The 26,839-nt window shown below is 44.4% G+C and overlaps 1 pseudogene; it reads left to right on the top strand.

Annotated features, from left to right (window-relative positions):
* Window positions 1–354: 354 nt before the first annotated feature.
* LOC144324406 (uncharacterized) lies at window positions 355–6,443 on the top strand (annotated as a pseudogene).
* Window positions 6,444–26,839: the final 20,396 nt, after the last annotated feature.

Below are 26,839 nucleotides of genomic sequence, written 5' to 3'. Positions count from 1 at the left end.
CCATTTTGACAGTCATTTCAAGGAGCAGGTGTCCTAGAGGCACCTCCCCTCCATCACCTGGTTGTAAACTATGCTGCTCAGGGGTCTCCTTTCCTGGGTAGGAGGGTGAGGAGGGTGAGGATCCAGCATAGGCCCAATGCCCTCAATGGGTACACCCCATCACCCCATCATCACAGCCTTCTATCTACCCCTTGGGCCCTCCCTCATGTTCAGACTGTGCAGACACCCCACCCCCACCCCCAGATCCAAACTGAAATGCCGGAGACCTGCATTCTCTCTCTCTCTCTCTCTGACTCTCCAGTTAACACTGGGGGAGAGTCCTGGAAGGTCTTTCTGTATCTGATGACATACAACATGCAGGACACTCTGAAGATGAGAGGTAAGGTATGGCCCCCACTCTTCACCAAGTGAGTTCCAACTCCCTGGCCTGGCTCATTTCAAAATGATTGAAAGAGAAAAGGAAGGAAGAAGTAAAGAAGTAGAAGCACCCAGTTCCCAACACCTGTTAACATTTGGTGTGTTTCCTTGTAGCCTTTTACTTATGCATGTAACCTATGATCATAGCCCCTGTACAATGTCACCTTCTTTTTCCCATATAGGGCCTATATAAGGAAACCCACGTCAAGTCTGCAAAGCCCTCAAGGTTATAAAGTTGAAAGGTAAGAAAAACCAACCACAAACAGCCAAGTAGGCTTTAAGCTATAGCCGATCAATAGTTAGTTTGCAAACTACTTACTTTGCTTCCACCCCGCCTTTTCTCTACAAGATCTCTCCCTGAGTTCCCATCCATGGAGTCTCCAACCACTTCTGGTTTGGCACTTCCAAATTCCAATAGATTTTTGCTCACATAAACTCTTAAAAAATTTAAATAAGCCTCAGTTTATCTTTTGACCAGGTCAATGGCTTCAAAATATTGCATCAAGTAGACATAACCTAGCGATTACTTAAGAATTCTCCTATGACTGGATACTGCTTTCTGTTTTTCACTATTGTAAATAATACTGCAATGAACATCTTTGAGCATAAACCCCACTTTCCCCTTCCTCCAGCTATTGGTTTGTGATCAAGTCCGCCAGCAAATAGTTTGCTTCTTGAGCAGAGTGAATAACTCACTTATGTATCCTTTTTACCCACTCAAGAGCTTGGCACGCAGCACATATTCAAAACTTGCTGACTGGGTGATGGTGTTGATGCTGCCCTGTAGGTCTCCACCCTCCTAGTCCTTGTATGACTTTTGCCTTTGGCTGCCACTGAAGCGGGAGAGCTAGGTTCTTGTCTCACAGAGTTGAAGAATGATTCTGGAGGACAAAGGAGCATGAGTAAAGCGATAGTTTTATTAAGCAAGGATACAGAAAAAGCTCTCAGGACTGAGAGGGATTGCCACTGAGGGCTTTTAGGATTAATCTTTCATTAAATGCTAACCAGGGATCTTAAATCTTTTAAATTTCTCTACTGACAGCAACTTTGTATAAACAGAACTAGTGATAACATCTCTAATGGGTCTTTTTAGGGTCTGTTTCTTTTCTGTTGACCACAGGAGACTGTCATAAATAAGACACCTCCTCACCTCCCCCAATACCTAGGGCAAGGAGGTCTGGTGTGTTCCCTTATCTTTGCTTTCCTCACACTTCCGCATTTTGGGGATTTCTATAAGCCCGATCCCATAGGCCCCTATCTATCTCTCCCTACGTGGCCCGCCTGTCCCTTACTCAACACAAGCCATCTGATCCCCTTCTCATAAGACTTTAGTCTGACCCACATCACCTCCCCAGGTTGTCTTCTGCTTTATCCAGATTTTTGGTGCTTGATACTGGCTGGACACTGAAGTCATCTAGGGAGCTTTCGGAAAGCAGGCTCTGGATTTGTCTCCAGAGAGTCTGATATAATTGCTCTGGGGGTTGGGGTCCAGGTAAGATACCTTGTAAAAAGCTCAGTAAATGGGATCCCTGGGTGGCGCAGCGGTTTGGCGCCTGCCTTTGGCCCGGGGCGTGATCCTGGAGACCCGGGATCGAATCCCACGTCGGGCTCCCGGTGCATGGAGCCTGCTTCTCCCTCTGCCTGTGTCTCTGCCTCTCTCTCTCTCTCTCTCTCTCTGTGACTATCATGAATAAATAAATAAAATTTAAAAAAAAAAAAAAAAAAAAAAAGCTCAGTAAATGATTACAAGAGCAACCACAGTTGAGAACTCTTGAATTAAATGGTCCTTGGGGTCCCTTCCAGCTTTCATGACCTGTGAGCTTTGGGTTAGGACAGTGAAGCAGAGACTCCATCATATTGCTCTGGGAAAATAGAATATATTCATAATTCTTTCTAGGAGTATACAGTTAAACTCTGGGACCTTGAGGGAAAAAACTCCTAATCCTTCTCCATCTTCTGGAAATATCTTGGCTCTCCATCACCCCCTCCAACTGATGGCCCTTCAAAGGCTGTAGGCCAAACCAGCCCCTGATCATTTACATTTCACAGATGGAGAAGCTGAGAACAGAATTGGCCCTGAAGACAATCAGAAATCCAGCTGCTAGGGGAATCTGGGGGGGAGGGGGGGCGGAGGGGGCGGGGGGGGGGGAGCCTGTGTTTTTAACAATTCTGCTTATGATACCTTGGCATATTGAATAGTTTACACTGAGGGGATTTGAGAAAGGGCAACTGCAAGAGGGACTGCCTGCCCTTGTCACATAACACCCTCATGTGAGAGGTGCCCTCTCTTCACCAGGAGGAATGAAACATTCCTATCTCCAAAGATGGAGGGACAGCCAAGAGGAATCTGAACAAAAAAGGCATCACTAAATCTCCCCCAGTTTACTACCCGCTGATCTATTCACATTTCCCCATGACTTTTCCACTCTTCCTGAAACCCCACATAAAATCGCTCTTGGTTTGAGTGCCTCTTCCTGCCTTCATTTCCTTCTGAGGGCTCTTCTGTTATGTAAAACTCACATTAAACTAATTTGTATGCTTTTCTCTTATTAATCTGCCTTGGGTTACAGAGCCCCAGTGGAGGACCGAGAAGAACAGACGTCTCCTCTCCACTATGATCCCACCGCAATGACCAATTCTCGATTTTAGGAGTCAGCGGAGGGCAGAAATGCGGGCTGCCGCTGTTGAGAAGGCAGCAGGAGGGGAGCAGGCCGTGGGAGGAGGCCATCCTGTCAGCTGAGGGCCCGAGACATGCAAGTCAAACAGCAAATGAGTTTTTCTAGCAGCTCATTCCCTGATTCAGTAGTGAAATATTGCCTGGATGTACTCAAATCACCTTCAGGGGACTCTGAGACACCCCGAAGAGATTAAAGTGATTTCCCCAGAGTATCTCATGACTTAATGATAGCTCAATAAGGAATGAAAAAGAAAACACTGCCATATAGGAGAAAATCATTATTTCCTCCTGCTTGTAGGCAGTTACAGCGCACTGTAGAGGCAGAGCAGCAAGGGATACAGCCTGCAGGAGGACGGAAGATTCCTATGGGCTTTCAGACTGGGGCTTCTTCTTGAGCCACTGAACTTCTGAGAAAGTGCGAGACGGGGAGGGAGGAGGGGTCCCCTCTGTGGTTGGGGTCCAGACTTGCTCTCCCACCAACTCATGATGAAATGCAAACTTCCTGTCTGGATAAAGGGCCCTGAATTCTTTCTGAAAGGACCATGGGAACAGAAGACTGAAATGAAGCACATCATCTGCACCATCAGTTCTCTTTTCTCCATTTAAAACATTTGCAAGGGGCCCCAGGGTGGCTCAGTCAGTTGAGCAGTTAAGCATCTACCTTTTGCTCAGGTCAAGATCACAGGTCCTGGGACAGAGCCCCCACGTCCGGCTTCATGCTCAGTGGAGAGTCTGCTTCTCCCTCTGCCCTTCTCCCCATGCTCTCTTTCTCTCTCAAATAAATAAATAAAACCTTTAAGAAAAAAAAGCCACATTGGCCAAAATTTCAAATTTTTAACTACAACAGACTGAATAGCCTCACATTTACAGTCAGATGCAGTTTTATATGCTATCACCTTCCAAAAGTGTGAGATGTTCGCTTCCTGTTTCATAAAGGAAATGAAATGGGCTAAATGAGAAATACTTCCCCACCAGAAATAAAACACTACTTGCTCATTGCAAAGATCATTTTTATGTCTTCTAAATAGCGGGGAACACTTGCTGAAACTAAACCCATCGATGTCTCAACAGCTTTATTTGCTCACTCTATTTTGGGCCCCATTATGGAAGCAATCTCTGTTGGCAGACATTTTTCCACCAATAATTTTTTGAGCAGTTAAATTTTTTTCTTTTCCTTAATGCAGTAGAACTGAGCCCATCCCTCTCTCAGGATAATCTGGAGCCAGGGTGGGGGTGGGTGGGCAAGAGGGAGATAGCACGTTCCCCAAAGGATTTTGTGTTGATTCAAAATATATAAAGGGTTCACAGATTATTCCTTGCACACAGGTTTCTCCGGAGGTTTGGTACTTGAGGGACACAGAAAGCTTCCCAATGACCCTGTTGTGATTCCTGTAATCCTACTGGTATCCTCTTTGAATGAGGGCACCATATTTCTCAATATTCAGAACGGTGTCCTGAGGACTTATTAAGGATTTGGGCTAGTGTGGGTGATTTTTTTTTTAAAGATTTTGTTTATTCATTCATGAGACACACACACAGAGAGAGAGAGAGAGAGAGAGAGAGAGAAGCAGAGACACAGGCAGAGGGAGAAGCAGGCTCCATGCAGGGAGCCTGGCGGGACTGATCCTGGGTCTCCAGGATCACACCCTGGGCCCAAGGCTGTGCTAAACTGCTAAGCCACCTGGGCTGCCCATGATTTTTTTTTTTTTTAATTTTTTTTAAAAATTTTTTATTTATTTGTGATAGTCACAGAGAGAGAGAGAGAATGAGGCAGAGACACAGGCAGAGGGAGAAGCAGGCTCCATGCACCGGGAGCCCGACGTGGGATTCGATCCCGGGTCTCCAGGATCGCGCCCTGGGCCAAAGGCAGGCGCCAAACCGCTGCGCCACCCAGGGATCCCTGCCCATGATTTTTTAAACAAAAGATTTTATTTGTTTATTCATGAGAGATACACACACACACAGAGGCAGAGACACAGGCAGAGGGAGAAGCAGATTCCCCACTGAGCAGGGATCTTGACGTGGGACTTGATTCCAGGACCCCGGGATCATGACCCCAGCCAAAGGCAGAAGCCCGGTGAGGCACGTGTTTAGGCTGTCGCTGCACCCGCACCCACCCCGCACCTGCACCTGCACCCACCCCGCACCCGCACCTGCACCCAACCCGCACCGCGGCTTTTGCCTTGCGGCCCTCGGGTCGGTAGCCAGCCTTCGGGGCCCCCGCCCTCCGCGTCCACATAGGACGCCTTAGCTAAACGTCCCGGAGCACATGCAGGCTCTGTCCGTGGCTCCGGCCGCCTCCTCGAGGTCGACCCCAGGAATGGCCGGGGACTCCCGCGCTGGACCGCAGAGAGCCCTGCGGCGCGTGACCCGGAGCCCGCGCGGTGGCCGCAGGCTGGGGCTGCAGCAGCCGGAGGGCCTCGGGCAGGACGGATACGGCCACCTGTTCGTACAGCGTTCAGGCTCACTGCAGAAGATCTTTCAAGTCGTTGCAATCTTGTTGGCAAGATTTAAAGGATTTCATGAGACCAGCAGGTGAAGTGACCCATGCCTACGCGCACAAAGAACGCTCAAACCAGGCCCTGATTGAATTCCGATCCCGCTCCGACATGAAGCTGCTTTGGATAAACCGGATGGTATGGAAATAAATGGCAGAAATATTAGGCTCATTGAGGATAAACCACAGAAGGAGCCATAAGCGGTCTTACCCTGGAAGCAGATCAAGGTCACGGTCTAGAAGAAGGTCACGAAGTGGGAGTCATAGAGCAGCCGCAGTAGATCTCCAAGTATCTCAGAAAGTCGCTCCCGATCCAGGTCTCAGAGCAAAGGTCGATCACGTTCTCGATCAAAAGTCAGGAAATCTAGATCATAAAGCACATCTAAGCCCAAGTCAGATGGGGGCTCCCGTTGGCTCTCTCGAAGCAGATCTAAGGAGTATGAGCAATCTCGAAGCAGGTCTCGTTCTCCACCTCGTTCCCCCAAAGAAAATGGAAAAGGTGATATAAAGTCAAAATCTAGATCAAGAAGCCAGTCTCGTTCAAATTCTCCCCTTCCTGCCCCACCCTCAAAGGCACGTTCTGTGTCCCCTCCACCAAAAAGAGCTTCAAGATCCCGTTCTAGATCTCATTTGAAGTCAAGGTCACGGTCCAGATCCAGTTCCAGAGATTAACCTAGAACTCTGCATTCTTGGCACACTGTTATGGAACACTTTCCTACTTGCTTAGGCAGTTAGTTACTCTTCCATGTTTGTACTTGGCCTCTTCAGTAAGAGGAATCTCCTGAAAATGGGGGCACACAGAAATTTGATTTGTGGCCAAATTTGATGGAAAAAACTGAGGTTCTAAGGAAATGCTGGCATGGAGACCCTCTCCATTCTTTGTGGAATTAAGATAACTTTGATTTTATAGCTTTTGAACTAAAATAACTTTTGTAAACATTAAGCTCATTTAGATTTTTAATTTTTTTAATTTTTATTTTTTTTAAAGATTTTATTTATTTATTCGTGAGAGACCCAGAGGAGAGGCAGAGACACAGGCAGAGGGAGAAGCAGGCTCCATGCAAGGAGCCGGAGGGAGCCGGTGGGATCACGCCCTGGGCCCGAAGGTAGAGGTTCAGCTGCTGAGCCACCTAGGCATCCCTCATTTAGATTTTTTAAAAGTATTTCACCAGGATCTGCTGCAGGAGTTTTGTTGTTTTGTTTGCTTACTTTCAAATTAACCGTTTCTAGCTTTGAATACCTAAGGCTTTAGAGGGAGATCCCGATTTTCAATCTTGTTGGCTTTTTATAAAGCTTGAGGTATGTAAGATTTCAATAAAAATTTGCTACCAAGATAATTGCCTTATTGAATAGGTCACTATCAAATTCCTTTAAATATTGATCATTTACTTTTTGTGGAAACAAAATGTAAATTCTATGTAAATGTAAAAGAAGTCAAGCCTCAGACCAGCAATAAATTATTCAATTTGGATAACAAAACAACAACAACAACAAAAAGGCAGACCCAGGTGCCCCTAGTGTGGGTGATTCTAAGGAGTAGTCAAAGAAGCCGGGGTTTCCTATGAATGAGACAATTTTAGAAAGTGGAGATAAATTCTATCATTGGGAATCTTCATATCTGTTATCTAGAAGATGGAAGGAATGGAGTGGAGACTAAAACTAATTGGTAAAGCAGCAGCAAACACTCATATTAGACAAATTGGAGAGATGTTTGGTCATTTTTGTGGTTTGGCCAATGATGTTGTTTGGTCTGTGTTCTGACATGATTAAGGGATGAATGGTCCTGTTTGTGGTCATGCTCTGACTCTACTCACGAAGTGGTCTAATCTGATGTTGATGCTCTGTGAGAGCATTTATGTTCAACAACAGAACACCACAGCCTAGCTCTGGGTGCCAGGCCAGCTCCTGGCTTGCAGGGGCTGCTTTTCTCTTTCTCATTGTTATTGCCGCTAATAATGGGAAATTGATAGTGTTCAGGTTCGTTTCTCAGTTTAGAGAACCAAAGAGATGGGTCCTAAAACAGGTAAGCATAGGCAGAGAAGGGAGCCCATGCACTTGATCTGTAGGAAGGTACATGAGACATCACAGCAGGGTGCATTGGCCTCAGTCATGACATCACTGTATAGCCATTAGTGGACATGACTATGGCTATGAATTATCGAGGGAAGATTGAGTTCTTTTTTTTTTTTTTTAAAGTAATCTCTACACCCAACATGGGGTTCAAATTCACAACCCCAAGATCAAAAGTTTCATGCTCTTCTGACTGAGCCAGCCAGACGCCCCAAGGTTGAGTTCTTTGAAAGAAGGCAGTTAAAAAGCAATCCATTTTAGAACTATGATTGTAAAAATTATTAAAATATTTAAGAAAAAAATATTCAGCATTGGAGTAGCTGTAGCCCTCTAGACTTAAGCCTTCCCATTCCAGTGGGAAAGCTCTGGTGGATCCGTGGTAGATCAGGGACACTGGGCTTTATTCAGACACAACTCCTGGTCCTATGAGGGAAGCAATTCCTGCCACTGAGGAGCCCCTGGTGGATCCAGACAGATCAAACCCCTGCCCATGGGGATATGCTAGGTTGATGGAGAAAGGACAGAACCAGTCGGACAGGAGAGGCACAGGGCCTTACTTGCTTGTTGTGGGGGTCCGTGACCATGGCTTGGCCTTCCGATTCGGTGGTGGGACACAGTAGGCAGAGCTGAGCTTGGCCTTTCACTACTAGCCAAATCATATGGCTCACAAAGCCAATTTTTCACAAAATTTCATAATGAGAGAGAGCTCAGCTCAGGTGAAACAGCAGAAAGGAGCTGTATGTTGAACCTCCAGGAGGGCCACGACAATGTGATAAGCTGGCTATTAAATAGCTTAAAAACCTGAAATATTATCCAAGAAAGAAAAATTCGTGTTCAGTGGTTGTGGAATGTTAGCATGAGCGTGGAGAGCAGGGGAAAGATTGAGGCACGTAAAGCTAATACAATTAATAGCTAACATTTACCAAAGGCTTCCTATGTGCCAGGTGCTGCTTTTGTTTTCCACATGCTATTGCTGTCCTCACAACAGTCCCATGAAATAGGTATTAACATTTCCTTCACGTTATAGAACAGGAAATTGAGGCACAGGGAGGTCAAGTAACTTTCCCAAGTTCTGCCAAGACTTGGAGCCAGGATTGGAGTCCAAACCATCAGGTCCCAGAGTCTTGCTCTGTCTCCCTTACACTAGAACCACCTCTTGATAAATCATGAACAGTGGTGTGGATTCTGATCAGTCAGCGCCCATAAGCCTATGGGTCCCACAGACAAAGGTAGATTCTGCAAGTGGATTCTAAGATTTATGGGAAAAAGCAAAAGAGCCAGAATAGCCAAAACAATCTGAACAAGAACAATGTTGGAGGGGCACGTGAGTGGCTCAGTGGTTGAGCGTCTGCCTCTGGCTCAGGGCATGATCCCAGGGTCCTGGGATCAAGTCCCGCATCAGGCTCACCCTCAAGGAGTCTGCTTCTCCCTCTGCCTATGTCTCTGCCTTTCTCTCTGTGTCTCTCATGAATAAATATAATCTTTTCTTTTTTTAAAAAAGAACAATGTTGGAGAGCCCATACCACCTGATTTCCAATTTTTTTCATATTTTATTTATTTATTCATGAGAGACAGAGAGAGAGAGAGAGAGAGAGAGAGGCAGAGGGAGAAGCAGGCTCCATGCAAGGAGCCTGACACGGGACTCGATCCTGGGTCTCCAAATTCACATCCTGGACCGAAGGTGGCGCTAAACCACTGAGCCACCGGGGCTGCCCCCTGATTTCCAATTTTATCATAACCTACAGTAGCCAAGACAGTGTGGTATCAGAAAAAGGAGACACATGCAGATAAGTAAAATAGAAGAGAGAGTCTAGGAAGAGATGTACATACATCCAGTCAATTGATTTTTGACAAAGATGCCAAGGTAATTCAATGGAAAAAGCGTAGGCTTTTCAAGGAATAGTGCTGGAACAATTAGATATCCATATGCAAAAACATTAGCTTTGATCCGTACTTGGTACCCTATTAAAAATGGACTTGAATAGATCATAGACATAAATATAAAACTTCTAGGAGGAAACATTGTAGCTTTGGGTTACTCTGACATTTCTGAGATATGATGTGAAAAAAATAACCCATAAAGGAAAAAATTAAGTACTTGGACTTCATCAAAAGATTTTTTATTCTAAAGATACTGTTAAAAGAATGAAAAGACAAAAAAAAAAAAAGAATGAAAAGACAAGCCACAAATGTTTGCAAAATGTATACTGATAAAGGAATCCAGAATATACAAAACTCAATAGTAAAAAAACAACTTAACTTTTAAAAATGATTGTAATGGGGTGAATGAGTGGTTCAGTCAAACATATTCCTTCAGCTCAGGTCATGATCTCAGGGTCCTGGGATTGAGTCCTGAAGCAGGCTCCCTGCTTTGAAAACAAAACAAACATAAAAAGCCCCCAAATGCAGACACTGTCAGTGACCACAAAAAAGTGGTCTTCAATCAGAGATAGTGTCTCAACAGTGGAATTAGAAATGCAGGTTAATTCAAACAAGAAACTGTTCTTGGGAATGGGATGGGAACCTGACTTTCAAAATGTATAGTGGTAATGATGATATGTATGTAAGTTGAAGTAGGTTTTTAAATTTTTTTATTATTATTATTTTTTAGGTTTTTAAATTTTTTTTAAAGATTTTACTTATATATTCATGAGAGACAGAATGAGAAAGAGAGAAGCAGAGCAAATCCCAGGACCCTGGGATCATGACCTGAGCCAAAGGCAGGCGCTTAGCCACTTAGCCACTCAGGCACCCTGAAGTAGGTTAAAAAAAAAAAAAATGGGTATAATATGAACAGACACTTCCCCAAAGCAATATATGGATGACAAAAAAGCATATGCAAAAATGTTCAACATTATTAGTCATTAGGGACATGCGAATTTGAACCACAGTGAGATCTACTACACACCAATCAGAATGGCTAAAACTAAAAACTCAACAGACCCAAGCTCCAGTGAGGATGCAAAGCAACCAGAATGCTAGTACATTGCTGGTAGGAATGCAAAATGACACAGCCTTTTCAGAAAAACAGTTTGGCAGTTTTGCATAAAGTTAAACATTTACCATACAACCCAGAAAACACACACCTAGTTTTTCACCCAAGAGAAATGAAAATATGCTTATAGAAGTTTTATTCACAATTGCCAAAAACTAGAAATCCATATATCTTTTAAATACAGCAAAAATAAATAAAAGGTGATGCATCCATACAACAAAATGTTATTCAGCAATAAAAAGGAATGAACTCTTGATGTATGGAAAAGCATGGATGAATCTTAATTGCCTTATGCTAAGTGAAAGAAGCCAGCCTCAAGGCGGCATACTGTATGTTTCCATTTATATGACATTTGGGAAAAGGCAAAAATGATAGGGACAGAAAACAGATCAACAGTTGCCAGGGACTGGGTAGGGGAAAAGGCTGGCTACAAAGGGACACGGAATTTTTTTGTGGACAAAGGAACTATTCTATATTTTGATTATGATGAATGACTATAGTCAAAGCTCACAATACTAAACATTAAAAAGGGTGAATTTTACTGTATGTAAATTATACCTTAATTTTTTAAAAGGAAGGAGAAAAGGAGGTTGCAACAGCTTGTGGGTATAGGGGAGCAAAATTTGCAACTCCGAAATGTGTCATTTTTGGCATATAAATTATTTTAGGCTGATTATTTTTAAAAAACAGAAGATTTAAGGTTTTTTTTCCTATCCCCCAACTGCCTAAAAGATTTAGATGGAGGACCTGCTCCAGGAGAGGAGCTATCACAAAGATAACTATAGTATACAAACTAGGCTGGTAAACAGGGAGGAACCGAGCAAAGCCTGTTTGTTTCTATTCTTTTCTGTGTCCCATTGACTCTGGATAGTACAGCAAACATTTGTTTGCCAGACATTTGTTCTTTTTCCTCTTCTGTGAATTGCCTTCCTTCTCTTTTAAGTCCCAGACCTTCGTCCCCTCCTCCTTAGCTCTGGATGGTAGGTAAGCCTCAACTGCCTGACTGCCTGTGGGCCTCATATCCTTAGGGAATCCTCATATGTACTACATGTAAATAAATCTTATTTTCTCCTGTTGACTTGTTTCATGTCGGTTTAATTCATGGATTAGCCAAAAGAAACTTGAAGGGTAGAGGAAAAATTTCCTCCCCATTATGGAGCACTGACCAGAGTTGGCAAATTCTATGATGGATCTTTTTTTTTTTTTTTTTTGAAGATTTATTTATTTATTCATGAGAGATACAGACTGAGAGAGAGAGAGGTAGAGACATAGGCAGAGGGAGAATCAGGCTCCTTGCAGGGAGCCTGATGCAGGACTTGATCCCGGATCCCGGGATCATGACCTGAGCCGAAGGCAGGTGCCCAACCGCTGAGCCACCCAGGTGTCCCTATGATGTATCTTTCAAGAATATGGCTGGTGTTCTTAGAATCTCCATCAACTATATAATTCCAGGCTAGAGAAATCTTCCAAATTTCAGACCCTTTGCTGTCTGCTAATTGGTAGCTTAAAACCTGAGAGTGAGTGGCTGGACTCCCCTGCGGCACTGGTCCACATGGGGGAAGTGCTAAGGGCAAAAGAATACAAACCAGAGTCCAGCTCACAGAGCAAGGAGTCAGGCCAGCTGACCCTCCTGTTTCTCAGCATTTCTCCAACCCACTCTGGTTTCTTTGGGTGATGCCTTCCTTTTCCAAGTGGCCTGGGGAGCTGTCAATCATGATGACATTTACTGGCCCCACCCCTATCCAAGGAACAGAGCCACAGGAGCCAGGGTGATACAGCCAACTATTCCTTTCTGCAGGCCACTGTGATTCATTCGAGGAGGGTACATGACCCAGGCAAGGCCAAATAGCATCTTCCTGGAGACTGCTAGATAGATGTTGGGAGAGAGAATTACTTTCTTCATGGAAGTTACAAAATTGGAGGTATTTAGAACCAAGACTGCTGGTGGTCACCTTGCTGGAGAGGGGAATCAACAGAGCAGAGAGACAAGGACAGGGCCCTGATAACATTCTCTGAGCCCCTGGATCCAGTCATGCAGGAAGCAAGAACCATCCCTGAGCTTCCCAATTACTGAACCATTAAATCCTCTTTCCTCTTGACTACTTTCTCTCTACCTCGGAGTCTTCACTGACACACAGGTAAATATTGCCCTGTGGTCATGCACTGCTGAGAGTTCTGTTCACATGAGTTCAGCCAACGGTAACCAACACCTGCTTTGTGCCAGACCCTGGGGACCCAGGGCCCAGGAAGATACAGTTCTTGCCCTGGAGGAACTCACAGTTTCATGGAGGAGACAGACAGCTCAGCATAGGGTAAGTGTTAGATAAAGTTTAGCTAATGTGAAAGGCTACTAGAATCCAGAAGCCCAGCATTCACCCCAGCCTGGGGCTTCCAACAGGGCACCCTGGAGGTGGCTGCCAAACTGAATGTTTAAGCCTTACACAGGTGGAAAGGGAAGAGGAAGGGTCTTTTGAGCAAAGGCATGAGCAGAGATCTGGCAGGGTAGAACAGAGAAACACAAGTTTTTGGATTTTCCTAGAGGAGTATCCAGCAAAACTCTCTGTGTTGACAGAAATGCTCTATCTCTGTGTCGTCTATTATGTAAGCTCTACTATTAAGCACTTGAAATGTGGATAGTGCAACTGGGAAGCTACATTTTAAATTTTATTTCATTTTAATTAAGATTTTAAAGAGCCTCACGCAGCTGGTGGCTCCCATACTGGACAGTGCAGTGGCTGTAGGTAGTATAGTCAGGCAAGAGTGGCAAGAGACAAACCCAGCCACGCGTGCTCAGTGAAGAGCTATGGTGCCACATGAAGGGTTTTGGACTTTAACCTGTAGGTGATAGGAAGTCTTTGGAGGGTTGCAATCTGAAAAGTGACTTGGGTCATGGGGTCTGGGGTGAAGCAGAGGAAGACTGGGGTTAGAAGACCATAGTTATAGCTTGAGGGTAAAGTTCTGAGCATCTGAAATGTGGCAAATGCAAAAGGGCTATTGAGAAGGGCACTGATTCCAGAAGCTTTTAGAAGATAGAACCAGCAAGACCAGTGGTCTCCTGGCTTGAAAGGGTGTAATTGCATCTCCTTCTTGGGAAGCTTTATATAAAAGATAGATTCTGGGGTAGTGGGCCTGGGACAGGGTGCTGGCCCGGGTAAAGGGACTGGAGGCAGGGGGAGGGTGCTGTGTGGCAGCTGCTGGATTCTCAGCTTCCCCTTCCCTGCAAGGCGGGCTCTGTCAAGGTCAAAGTCTCAGACTAAAGAGATATCTTGCCTGGCTGTCCTTTCTCATTAACTTGAAGGATCACGGCGGCTTTGAAAACTACTGAGTCAGATTGTAAATATTGACACCAATTTCCACATTACCAATTGCAAGAGTGGGAAGGCTCCCAAAAAGACAGAGAGGCAGTTAAAGCCTTTGGTAATTAAAATAACACCTGAATAATGCAGTAAAGTCAAAGTATCATTGAGACTCAGAGACAGCCAGCTCATGGGGCCTACTCAGGTAGAGTGGGTGGGGAGAAGGCTTCCTTTAGCTTTAAGACAGGGCTGTGGCCTGGATTTCAGGGTGGAAAGGGGGGCCTTGAGCCTCGGGTTTTTTCTTTTTTTCTTTTTAAGTAATCAAACTGATAATCCTCTCTCTGAGATGTGCTGTTAAGATTCCAACCATCGGGCAGCCCGGGTGGTTCAGCAGTTTGGTGCCTGCTTTCAGCCTGGGGCCTGATTCTGGAGACCCAGGATCGAGTCCCACGTCGGGCTCCTTGCATGGAGCCTGCTTCTCTCTCTGCCTGTGCCTCTGCTTCTCTCTCTCTGTCCCTCATAAGTAAATAAATAAAATCTTAAAAAAAAAAAAAGATTCCAACCATCTGGGCAGCCTGGGTGGCTCAGCGGTTTAGTGCCGCCTGCAGCCCAGGGTGTGATCCTGGAGACCCGGGATCGAATCCCACATCAGGCCCCTTGCATGGAGCCTGCTTCTCCCTCTGCCTGTGTCTGTGTGTGTTTCTCATGAATAAATAAATAAATAAATCTTAAAAAAAAAAAAAAGATTCCAACCATCTCTGGTTTCCAGTGATTCGTTCATTCACTCATCAAATATTTACTGAGCAGCTGCCAAATCCTCTTATGGAAGCTGAGACCATTGGGACCAAACCCACAGAACTTGCCTTGAAGGAGCTCTGAGTTTCAAGGGACAATTATAATACAGTGAATAATATTACCTGAGACCCACGATGTCTCAGGCACTCTGCTGGGTGCATTTTACATGAACTTAATCTTTCTAAAACCCTATGAGGTAGGAACTGTCATGATCCCAATGTACAGATGGGGACCTAAGACATGGAGGCCTTAAGTAACTTACCCAAAAATCCAGAACACACTCACTTATATACTGAATCTTAAGTTCCAACATAGCAAACTTCCTCTGTTGAGACTGAATATACAAATAGCCAATCGCCAGACCACAAATAAACATAGGACTCTGGCCCATAATCTGCAGCATCCAGCCCAGGAAACCCGCCCAGGATCTGCAGTAACCAGCCCAGGAAGCCAGCTTGCTCTCCATAGGTCAGACTTGTAAGAAGTCAGGCTACCACCTTTAGCAACCAGCAAAGGAAGCCAAACAATAACCCTGGGAACCACTGCCCCCAAAGAGCCAGGATGTGATTGATACCTAGCAGCTTCCCTACTTCCAACTTGGGACCCACCAGAGGAAGCCAAGCATGGCCCCTTACTAGCCTCATAGCTTGCCCTGCTTCTACCAACTCATCTTCAGCCTCTTGTGCCAACAGCCTCCAACCCGAGCACATCTGAAGCCTTCTCCTACCTCTGTGGTGCCAGTCACAAGTGATGGTGGCCAGTTCCCTTGTTTATTTCTGCACCATAGAGGGCCAGATAGAAAGCATCATCTGGCCCATTCTGTCTCTGCACCAACTACTCAGTTCTGTGTTGGTGTGTGAAAGCTGCCTGAGACAGTATGAATGGGCATGGTTGTGTTCCACAAAAACTTTGTTAAGAACAACTTGTGAGTGGGACTTGGTCCATAGGGCCTAGTGTGCTGAATCTGGTGTTAGACTACGCTGCTCCTTTGATAAGAATGTCATGGGGGGGATCCCTGGGTGGCGCAGCGGTTTGGCGCCTGCCTTTGGCCCAGGGCGCGATCCTGGAGACCCGGGATCGAATCCCACATCGGGCTCCCGGTACATGGAGCCTGCTTCTCCCTCTGCCTGTGTCTCTGCCTCTCTCTCTCTCACTGTGTGCCTATCATAAAAAAAAAAAAAAAAAAAAAAAAAAATTAAAAAAAAAAAATTTAAAAAAAGAATGTCATGGGGCACCTGGGTGACTCAGTGGTTGAGCATCTCCCTTGGGCCCAGGTTGTGATCCTGGGGTCCTGGGATCGAGTCCCATTTCAGGCTCCCCGCAGGGAACCTGCTTCTCCCTCTGCCTATGTCTCTGCCTCTCTCTCTGTGTCTCTTATGAATAAATAAAGAAAATCTTAAAAAAATATATAAGAAAGTTACTACAAACTCTAATTTTCCAGAAAAGTATTGACACCTTTCTTTTGTAGAGTGGGGTTTCCTTTCTAGAGAATTTTCACATCTAAAATGTCTTCTGGGACCCAGGGCAATAGGCTATCCTCAGGAGGCCAGCTGGGTATCCTACAATTCACCTCAGTTCTGACACTGTCTACCCAGGGACAGTATCAGATGCCACAGGCTGAGGGCCCAGTCCCGCAAGACTGCCCCTCACACTTCAGACACCAGCTGCAAGTTCAGGTTGTCTCCTGTGCTTCTGACTGACTGGCCACAGAATGGAGATTCCAATGACCCCTCCTTGGACTCAAGACACCAGATGAGAGTTACCTATACTTCTGACTGGCTACGTATCAGGGGTTCCCAATACTTCCTGCTCCAGTTTGATGAATTTGCTAGAGAGGCTCACAGAACTGAGAGAAACACTTTACTTACTAGATTACCAGTTTATGAAAGAACTCAGGAACAGCCAGATGGGAGAGATGGAAAGGGCATGGAGCTTCCCTGCCACCTCAGGGGCACCTCTCCCCAAATCCCCATGTGTTCACCAGCCCAGAAGCTCTCTGAACCCCAAACTACTGGGATTTTGATAGAATCCTCATGATCAATCATCAACTCCACTTTCAGCCCTTCCCCCTTCTCAAAAGAATGAGGGGGTGGGGGTGAGGCTGGGAATTTCAAGCTTCTAACCATGGCTTGGTCTTTCCATCCAGGAGCCCACCCTGAGTCACCTCATTAAAACAAAATCCATTCCTGTCACCCAAAATTATAAGGGTTTCAGGAGCTCTGTGCCAGGAACCAGGGGCAGAAACCAGCATATATTTTCTATTACTTCACACCGTCTATTAGTTCATTTTGTCCTGCCAGATCATGAGCTCTTTGATGTTAAAGAGTGTGTTGTATTCATTTTTCTGTTCTCTCAAGGCTTATCTTGCACCATGCAGGACATATAGAGTCTCCGTAGATGTTTGTTAAAATGAGTTGAGTTGGTTTAAGCCATCCCAATGATTTGGTAACACTGGGAGTTTAAAAGTTGCGATTCCCATTGTACAGAAGATAAAACAGAGGTCCTGAGAGTTAGGTGAATGTGTTTATCTAGAGGTTTTTGCCAAGCAAGAATTTGGACCCTGTCTGTGAGCCCTTCTGCCATCTGGGCTCAGCCAAGAACCCCACAGGGGCCAGCTGTTGATGAACTTCCTATGTCTACTTGGTTGGGTTCTGTGATCTTGTAACTGTCTAAACATTGAACATACCTCACTTCACTCTGTGCCTCATTTTTGTCTGAGTGAAACTTGGGGGCAGTGAGTCATTCTGTAGCAGCCAAGATTTCTAAGCAATGCAGCTCATCCCTTTAAGTCTTAGATGGTTTACAGGGTTTACATCTTCCTGAAGTGCGGGGTCTGGGTTGGTCTTCTCCATCACAGAACCCACCACCCCCACTCTGAGCCTGAGGAGAATTTAGCCCTTTGTACGAAAACCTGGGCCTTGGTTACAGACCCCAGTGGCTGGGCTTTGAGGCAACTCCAGACATCCTCACGACACCCAGGCAGATGTGTGGAGTTGGTGAATGACCTGGACTTCTCAGAGGTGGCTCTTCTTTTGTTTTTTTCTTCAATAGATGTATCTGTCTCTCCCCCTCAGCAGTTAGGTTGTCATCTGTCACTTTGTAGAGCTGAAGGAAGGCTACTGCCCGAAATGACATCCACTTCCCTTGTAATTTGCTATATCTTTTTTCCCACGGCCTTGGAAACCTGTTAACCCAACTTGGTTAAAACCTGGAAAAGGAGAAAAAACATTTCCTATGCCAACTTCAGTCCAGGAGTCAGGGCCTGCAAATTAACTGACAGTAGACAGATTAACAGAAGAAAAGAAAACAAGTTTTATTCACACGCATGTGGGAGCATTAGATGAACAGGCTCGCTGAACAGCTGGAAATAGGGGTTTATATACCGACTTAACAGGAGAAAGGACTGCCTTTCTTTTTTCTTTAGAGATTTTATTTATTTACTCATGAGAGACAGAGAGCGGCAGAGACACAAGCAGAGGGAGAAGAAGGCTCCCTGCAGGGAGTCTAAGGTGGAACTCAATCCCAGGACCCCGGGATCACGACCTGAGCCAAAGGCAGATGCTCAACCACTGAACTACCCAGGTGCCCAAGGGGAAAGGCCTTCTATAGGAAGAACAAATGGGGGCAGCCCAGGTGGCTCAGCAGTTTAGTGCTGCCTTCAGCCCGGGGCTTGATCCTGGAGACCCGGGATCGAGTCCTGCGTCGGGCTCCCTGCATGTAGCCTGCTTCTCCCTCTGCCTGTGTCTCTGCCTCTCTCTGTTTCTCTCATGAATGAATAAATAAAATCTTTTTTTTTAGATCGATTTCTTTTTTTTTTAATTTTTATTTATTTATGATAGTCACAGAGAGAGAGAGGCGCAGAGACACAGGCAGAGGGAGAAGCAGGCTCCATGCACCGGGAGCCCGATGTGGGATTTGATCCCGGGTCTCCAGGATCGCGCCCTGGGCCAAAGGCAGGCGCCAAACCGCTGCGCCACCCAGGGATCCCTGAATAAATAAAATCTTTAAAAAAAAAAAAAAAAGGAAGAACAAATGGGCCTTTTATAGGGAATACAAATGGACTTTTAGGGAAACAAATGGAAGGTAGGACGATTGTAACAGTGTCCATTTATGCAAGTTCTCAACCGGTCAGAGTGACTGGTCTTCTTTTTGAGGAAGAGGATTGATGGCAACTTCACTCTCCAAAAAGTTTTGTCTTTAGGTCAGATAAGGGAAGCTCCAAAACGGCTTTTTTTTTGCATCTGCTGCATCTCTAATGTCTTCAGTTTAAAATAATCTGTACCCCACCTCTGTGAGGCCAAGTTAAGTCCCCACAAAGGGAAAATGGGTGAGTGAGGATGGAAGAAACACACAAGCTTCAACGACATCTATGGTGACACTTCAGAGCCATTTTAAAAGTTCTGATTCTTAGCTATTTCCTGGTGGCCGGGTAGCTGAGTAATGGATAGGGGAGGTGTCTGTACAGAGATAAGCTGTGGATCCCATTTCAGAGGCCGATCCTCTAAAGTCCAGGTGTTCAGAGCTGGGACATGTCTTCCATCAGCTCTAAGAGGTGCTTGAAAGACTGGCAGGGTGGTGACCATTGAGGGATCCTGGGAGAATCAAGTCCTAAAATTCTACCTCTAGGGCTTTATTCATTAAGTTGAAAATTCCCCCTGTCCTCTAGACAGTATCAGGTGAGCATTCTCTCAAAATTCTAAGGGCAAAATGACACAAAATTATAATGATAAAAAGGGTATACAAGGGTATCTGGGAAAAAATAAGTCTTCCTCCCATCTCCAGCCTGCACAACTGTCCCACAAGTAACAAGTTTCTAGTTTCTAAGTGTGTATGTGTTTTTATTTTTACACAAATGAGGAAACACCATACACATTGGCACCTTATTTCCATCTTCACTTTAAACAATAGACATTTGAAACAGTTCATATCAGTACTTAAAAAATTTTCTTGTTCTTGCTATAGATACAATGCTGTTTCATTATTTAGTTATTGTGCCATTATTTATTTAACCAGCCTCCTGGTGAAATTATTCCTCTTATGGCTGCAAATGGCACGCAAATGACCAGCCTTATACAGAAGTTGTTGCTCACACGTATATAACACATCAGTAAGAATAGATTATTAGAAGTGAAATTTCTGGCTGAAGGGTACGAGAACTTTCCCTGTTCAAAAATGGAGTGTCAGTCAGAGGTGCCTGGGTGGCTCATTTGGTTAAGCATCTAACTCTTAATTTGGCTCAGGACACGATCTCAGGGTCCTAAGATTGAGCCCCACCTCTAACTCTGCCCTGAGCATGGAGCCTGCTTGAGATTCTCTCTCTCTCTGCCTCTTCCCTTCCTTCCTCACAAGCTCTCTCTCCCTTTCCCTTTCTCTCTCTCTAGAGAAAATAAAAAACACGGAGTGTCAAGTGTGCTGCCAAAGTGGGCAGATGAGAATGCTGTCTGAACACAGCCTCATGAGAATTCACCTTCTACTAGGTGGAGACAACCTACACAAACTTCCCTTTACAAGACAGTTTTGATTACTACACAATAGGCTTTCAAAAACGTGGATGAGATGAACAGTGCCAAAGAAAGCTTAAGTGCTTCGTAAGGGAAGGAGGAACAGATCCGCAATCTTCAACTCCACATCCACCATGAGCTCCAACTACCCCCGACCCCCCCGCACCCCCTGCCAGGGCTCTAGCTTGTTCCACCTGCACTTAGCCTCTGGCTTGTATTTCCTCCACCTTCTGCCCTCCTGGTTTCAGTTCCTTCCCCTCCCCTTTGAGACCTGAGGTACCATTTCAACTATTGGTCAATGCCTTCAACTCCCAGCACTTTTTCCTTCCATACTACCTGTTCTCAACAGCCCAAACTTTGTATCCTCTCTCTGTCCCTTCCTCTAGGTTATAGAGCAATGCTGGAAAAATCTGGGGTTTGGGGAGATCACAGATCTGAGGTCATCAGGCTCAGCTAGGTCCATGGCATGGCCTAAGAATCCTTTCCCCTGTTTCTCTCTGGCTCTCTCTTCATTGCCCTCTTTCTCGTGCCTCTGTGTCCTCTGTGCAGACCATGCCTAACTCTTTCATCTGGGCTCTGCGTCTTCCCCCTTTTTATTTCCCCAGGGCTCCTTTTTGTGTATATTTTCAACTATTTCCTCTTTGTTTACTTTTTCTTTACAGTTTGCAAACCTGGCATCTAGTAGATGCTCAATAAATCTTTTTATAAAATCAGGTTCATTCAAGTATAATTTATGATGATTAGGCACATTTAATACTTTCATACAATATGCTCTGTTGTCTCTTGCTTCTTTCACTAACATACTGTTTCTTAGATGTATCCATGTTGTTTCATGTATTAACATTTTGCTTCTTTAAAAAATCTTTTTTCATTCAAGTATAGTTCATACATAATGTGACATTAGTTTCAGGTGCATTTTGTTCCTTTTTAATGTTGAGTAGTATTCCATTGTATGGATATACCATAATCTGTTTGTCCATTGATCTGTTGAAGGACAGCTAGGTTATTTCCAGGGTTCGGTTAGTAGGAGTATGGTAGCTGTGAACATTGGGCCACAGGTAATTTCATTTATCCTGGGTAAATACCTAGGAGTGGAATTGCTGGATCATAGAGTATGCATATATTTAACTTTATAAGAAACCGCCAAACTGTTCTCCATACTGGTTATATCATTTTATATTCCCATGAACAGTTATGAAAATTCCAGGTGCTCTACATCTTTGCTAACACTTGTTATTGTCAGTCTTTTAAGTTTTAGTCATTGTAGTGGCTGTGAATTATGTATGTCATTGTGGTTTTGTCTTTCTCTGATAACCAATGGTACTGTATATCTTTTCATGTGCTTATTGGCCATCTGTATATCTTTCCTTGTGAAGTGTCTGTTCAAATCTTTTCATTATTTCTTGTTGTGTTTTCTTTAATTGATAGATGAATTCTTGATAGAGTCTGGATAGAAGTCTTTCATCAGAATATGAGTTACAGATATGTAGTAGGATATGGACAAACCTAGTCCACGGCTTGCTTTTTCATTTTCTTAATGATATCTTCTGATGAACAGAAGGTTCTAATTGTGGTGAAGTCCAACTTATCAATCTTTACAGTTACTGCTGAGTTCTGCCTAAGAAATTTTAGGGTGGCCCAAGAGCATGTAGATTTTCTTCTACGCTTTCTTCTAGACACTTTATACTGTAAGTTTTGCCCTGTAGGTTCATAAATCATCTCACATTATTTTTTAAGTCTGATGGTAAGTTAATTTTATCCCTATATGTTTGCCCAATTGTTACAGTGCAATTTATTGAAAAAGTTTCCTTTCCTTTTGAATTGCTTTGACTCCTTTCTCAAAAATCAGTGATCTGCTTCCTGTCTTAAAGTGTAATTTTATTTGGCTTTTTAAAAAAAGATTTTATTTATTTATTCATGAGAGAGAGAGAGAGAGAGAGAGAGAGAAAGGCAGGGGCAAAGGCAAAAGCAGGCTCCCCACAGAGCAGGGAGCCTGATGCAATACTTGATCCCAGGACCCTGAGGATCATGACCTGAACCAAAAACAGACTCTCAACCAAATGAGCCACTCAGGCACTCACTCTTCTATTTGGCTTTTTAAAAATAGTTTCAGGGTACCTAGGTGGCTCAGTTGGTTAAGCCTCTGTTTTTGGCTCAGGTCATGATCCCAGGGTCCTGGGATCAAGCCCTATGTCAGTCTCCCTGCTCAGCAGAAGTCTGCTTCTCCCTCTCCCTCTGCCCTTCCCCCTGCTTGTGCTCTTTTGCTCTCTCTCTCTTTGTGTCAAATAAATAAAATCTTTAAAAAAATAGTTTCCATTTCAGGGGCACCTGGCTGGCTCAATCAGTAGAGAATATGACTCTTGGTCTCAAGATTGTAAATGTAAGCCCCACATAGGGTATAGAGATTATTTAAAAATAAAATCTTTATTTATTTATTTATTTATTTATTTATTTATTTATTTATTTAAAGATTTTATTTATTTATTCATGATAGTCACAGAGAGAGAGAGAGAGGCAGAGACACAGGCAGAGGGAGAAGCAGGCTCCATGCACCGGGAGCCCGATGTGGGATTCGATCCCGGGTCTCCAGGATCGCGCCCTGGGCCAAAGGCAGGCGCCAAACCGCTGCGCCACCCAGGGATCCCAAAAATAAAATCTTTAAAAAAAGTTTCCATTTCTCTGCTAAGATTTCCCATTTGTTTATCCATTATATTTATCTTTATATCCTTAAACATATTCATAATAGTTATTTTAAAGTCCTAGGCACTGTGCAAATTATCAATTTATTGTCTTTTAGTACTAAATCAACCTTTCATGAGTGCTATGATAATGAACCAGACCCTTTAAGTGTTTCTCTTTTGCAGTTACCACAATGTTAATTTTTGCCAGTAGAGGAAGCTGGAGGGACTTTAGGAGGAAGGAGCTTCTCTCCTGGTTCCACTGCTTCTGTTTTTATTTGCTATTGTTACATGACTGCCAGCCTCATATCCAAAGCACATAGTCCCAAGCACTTGCAGGCCTGGCTCTGGTCCACTAACTACCTCACTGTAGTATTCCTGATGTCAACAACATGAATACCAAACCTTAGGCTGCCCTGCCAGCAAGTGGGTTCCCTACATCTTGACTCCCACTGTGCACCCATCTACTACCCTTGGCCCACCTGTACCCCAGGTGGTTGGTTCCCATGACCTTCCTGACCTGGACACCTGTGACCAGGTCTCAGACTGCCCCGCTGCTAAGTTGCTTCCTAATGCCTTGACTCCCTTTGCATTTCCACCCACCAGCTTTGGTCCACTTAAGCCCTGGAGGCAAGTATTTCCTACTTTCCCACCCATTGTAGATCAGCTCTAACCCAGGCAGCTCAGAGACTTTTTCCACCTTTGGGTAGATTGAAGTCAGATCTGAATCTTGATCTTGGGAAGGGACCCCACCACCACCACCCTCTCAAGTTGTTTCTTCCTTAGTCCTTCTTCCTTAGCACTAGGTTATTCCTTAGAGTGCCCCCCCTGCCCAACCTTTTACCATTATGGTTTCTCTCCTGTTATAGTTAATAATTCTTTACATTAAATATTCTCTGTTCAAATTACTCGTTTCTGTCTCCTGATCAGACTCTTGGCTGGTACATCTGCTAATTTCATCATCTCTGTCACCTCGAGGTCTATTTCTATTGACTGATTTTCTTCTGAATTATGGTCCACCTTTCCTTCTTTGAATGTGTAGTAATTTGTAGCAATTTTTTGTTGTATGCTGAACACTGTATATAAGAGACCAGGATGATAAGCAATTGGAAATCATGTTATATCAAAGAGTTGCAAGAAGTAGAGATGTTTGTTCTGGAGAAGATGTGGGTGAATTGCAAAGGGTATCTTTTCATATTGGAGGGCGGCTGTGGCAGAGGATAGAACTAAGTTCAATGAAAGGAAAGGAAAGCAGCATAAATATCAGCATAGTTATTACGAAGAATCCCCCGTGCATCAGAACTTTTGCCTGAAGACATAGTGCTGGTGATGAAGTAGAGGCTGGATCACTGTTTACTGAGGATTTATGCATCCACATGGCCAGAGAAGAGGTTCCAGTGCATCTCTGCAGAGCTTAGTGGCAAAAGCACAGGCTTTGCGGTCAGTTAGGTTTGAGCTGGGTTCCGGTTTTACCACCCTCCAGCAAGTCACTTAACTTCTCTGTGCCTCAGTCTCCTCATCTATAAACAAAGATGATACTACCTCTCTCATTGAAGGGATTAAAATAGAAAGCCCTAGGATTTTTTGTCCTGATTTTTTGTCCATCAGAATGCTGATGCTTCTACAAATATCTGCAACTCTGGTGCAGTTGTGCCTTTGGGATCTTCAACAACCTATCACCTGATGAATTTAGTTACCTATTCCATCTCCCTTTCTGACCTCTTCAAATGGCATTGCCTGCCCAACTTCTTCAATATCATAGAAAAAGAAAAAAAGACAAAATTTCCTCAAATTAAGCTCTCACCCAACCCCTTCAATTTCATAGGTAAATCCTTCGACAACCTCTCACTTCCCCTACCTACTACTTCTATGTGTTCTGTGTACATATCTGTGACTGTATTTATCATGTTATTTTTATATTTTAAACTATTTTATTAATATACATGACATGGACTGAATGTTTGGGTCCTCCCAAATTCATATGTTGAAATCTTAATCCCCAAGGTGACGGTATTAAATAGTGAGGCCTTTGAGAGATGGTTAGGCCAAGGGAAAGAGCCTGCAAGTGGGATTAATGCCCTTATAAATGAGACCCCAGCTCTCTTGTCCCTTGTGCCTTGCAAGGTCACAAGTCTATGAACCAGGAAGCAGACTCTCACCAGATACCAAATCTGTTGGTGTCTTGACCTTGGACTTCCCAACCTCTGGAACAATGAGAAATAAATTTCTGTTGTGTATAAGTTACCCAGTCTATGGAATTCTACTATAGCAGCCCAAATGGGTGAAGACAGTATGTTTATCACTGAAACATTCATGAAATGAAAAAGGGTATAAATGAGAATTATAGTTCTTTTCCCTCATGGATTCAGTGCCACCCAAGAGAAAACCAGTTTAATTTTCTTGTTCATTTTTCCAAGAAATATATGCATAGGCAAGTATGTGCATACATATACACATATCACATATGTATCTTTTTTAAAAGATTTTATTTATTTATTCATGAGAGACACAGAGAGAGAGAGAGGCAGAGACACAGGCAGAGGGAGAAGCAGGCTCCATGAAGACAGTCTGATGTGGGACTCGATTCTGGGACTCCAAGATCATGCCCTGGGCCGAAGGCAGGCACCAAACCGCTGAGCCACCCAGGGACCCCCTATCTTTTTTGTTTCTATATAATGGGACTTTGTTCTATGACTACTGCACCCAGTGCTTTTTCCACTTCACATGTATTGTACATCTTTAGAGATTAGTACATGAAGAAAGGCTTCATTCTTTTTTATTTTTATAAGGGGAGGGCAGGAGAAGGAAAGGGAGATGGGGAGGAGGGGTGGAGAGAAAGGAAGAGAGAGAATCCTAAGCAGGCTCCATGCCCAGTGTGGAACCCACGGGTCTCAGTCTCACAACCCTGAGATCATGACCTGAGCTGAAATCAAGAGTTAAATGCTTAACTGACTGAGCCACCCAGGTGCCCCAAGAAAGGTGCCTCATTGTTTTCAACAGTTGCTTGGTGTTCCTCCGTGTGTATGTCCCTAGGCTTATTACTTCAGTCCTCTCTTGCTGGACATTTTTTTTTAAAGATTTTATTTATTTATTTATTCATGAGAGACCCACAGAGGGAGAGAGCAGAGACACAGGCAGAGGGAGAAGCAGGCTCCAAGCAAGGAGCCCAATGTGGGACTCGATCCCGGGACTCCTGGATCATGACCTGAGGCCCTGAGGCAAAGGTAGAGGGGCTCAACCACTGAGCCACCAGGTGTCCCTCTTGCTGGACATTTAGTTTAGTGTGGTGTGTTGTATTTCACCATGGGGCTAAGTTGTATTTTAATTGCCCAGGACTGTGTTTTCAACCGGAGGATGACACAGGGTGCATTTCATTTTTGGTTGTATATCCAGTAACTGGGTCTGCCCTTGGCATGATGTAAAAACAATAAACTGAATTCTATTCCATAGGATTCCTCCTACAAAGACCTGGCCCAAGACCCCTCCCCAGGGGAGCCACCAGCAAAGAAGGGTCTCCCCAAATTTAATATATTACTTAATCCTCAACAGGTTCAACTGGCAGGTTTACACCTTCAGAGGCAGCCACCCCCCTCTCATCCCCGGGGTCCTCTAGGTCACCATGGAAATGTGGTCTCAAAAGACCCCTCTCCTGGGGCCCCACCTTGTGACCCCCAGTCAGCTGTTCCCTCATCTCCTTTAGGGAATCAGTGCTTGGTGGACTCTCAGGCATCACTGTGTCCTCTTGACAGCTGGGTCCTGTTCCTCCTAGCATCACTTCCTAGGAGGAGGCAGCAGTTCATTTTTCCCTGAATTCAAGCCCCTGGCACAGATAAACCCCTGGGAAGCATTTGCTGAAACTTCACAGGCCTTTCTCTGCATGAATATTTAACACTTCTGCAGTAAACTAGATTGT

The sequence above is a fragment of the Canis aureus genome, chromosome 11, assembly GCF_053574225.1.
Source record: "Canis aureus isolate CA01 chromosome 11, VMU_Caureus_v.1.0, whole genome shotgun sequence".
Classification (NCBI taxonomy): Eukaryota; Metazoa; Chordata; class Mammalia; order Carnivora; family Canidae; genus Canis; species Canis aureus.
The sequence above is the reverse complement of the archived record's forward strand: the minus strand, read 5'-3'. Positions and strand labels throughout refer to the sequence as shown.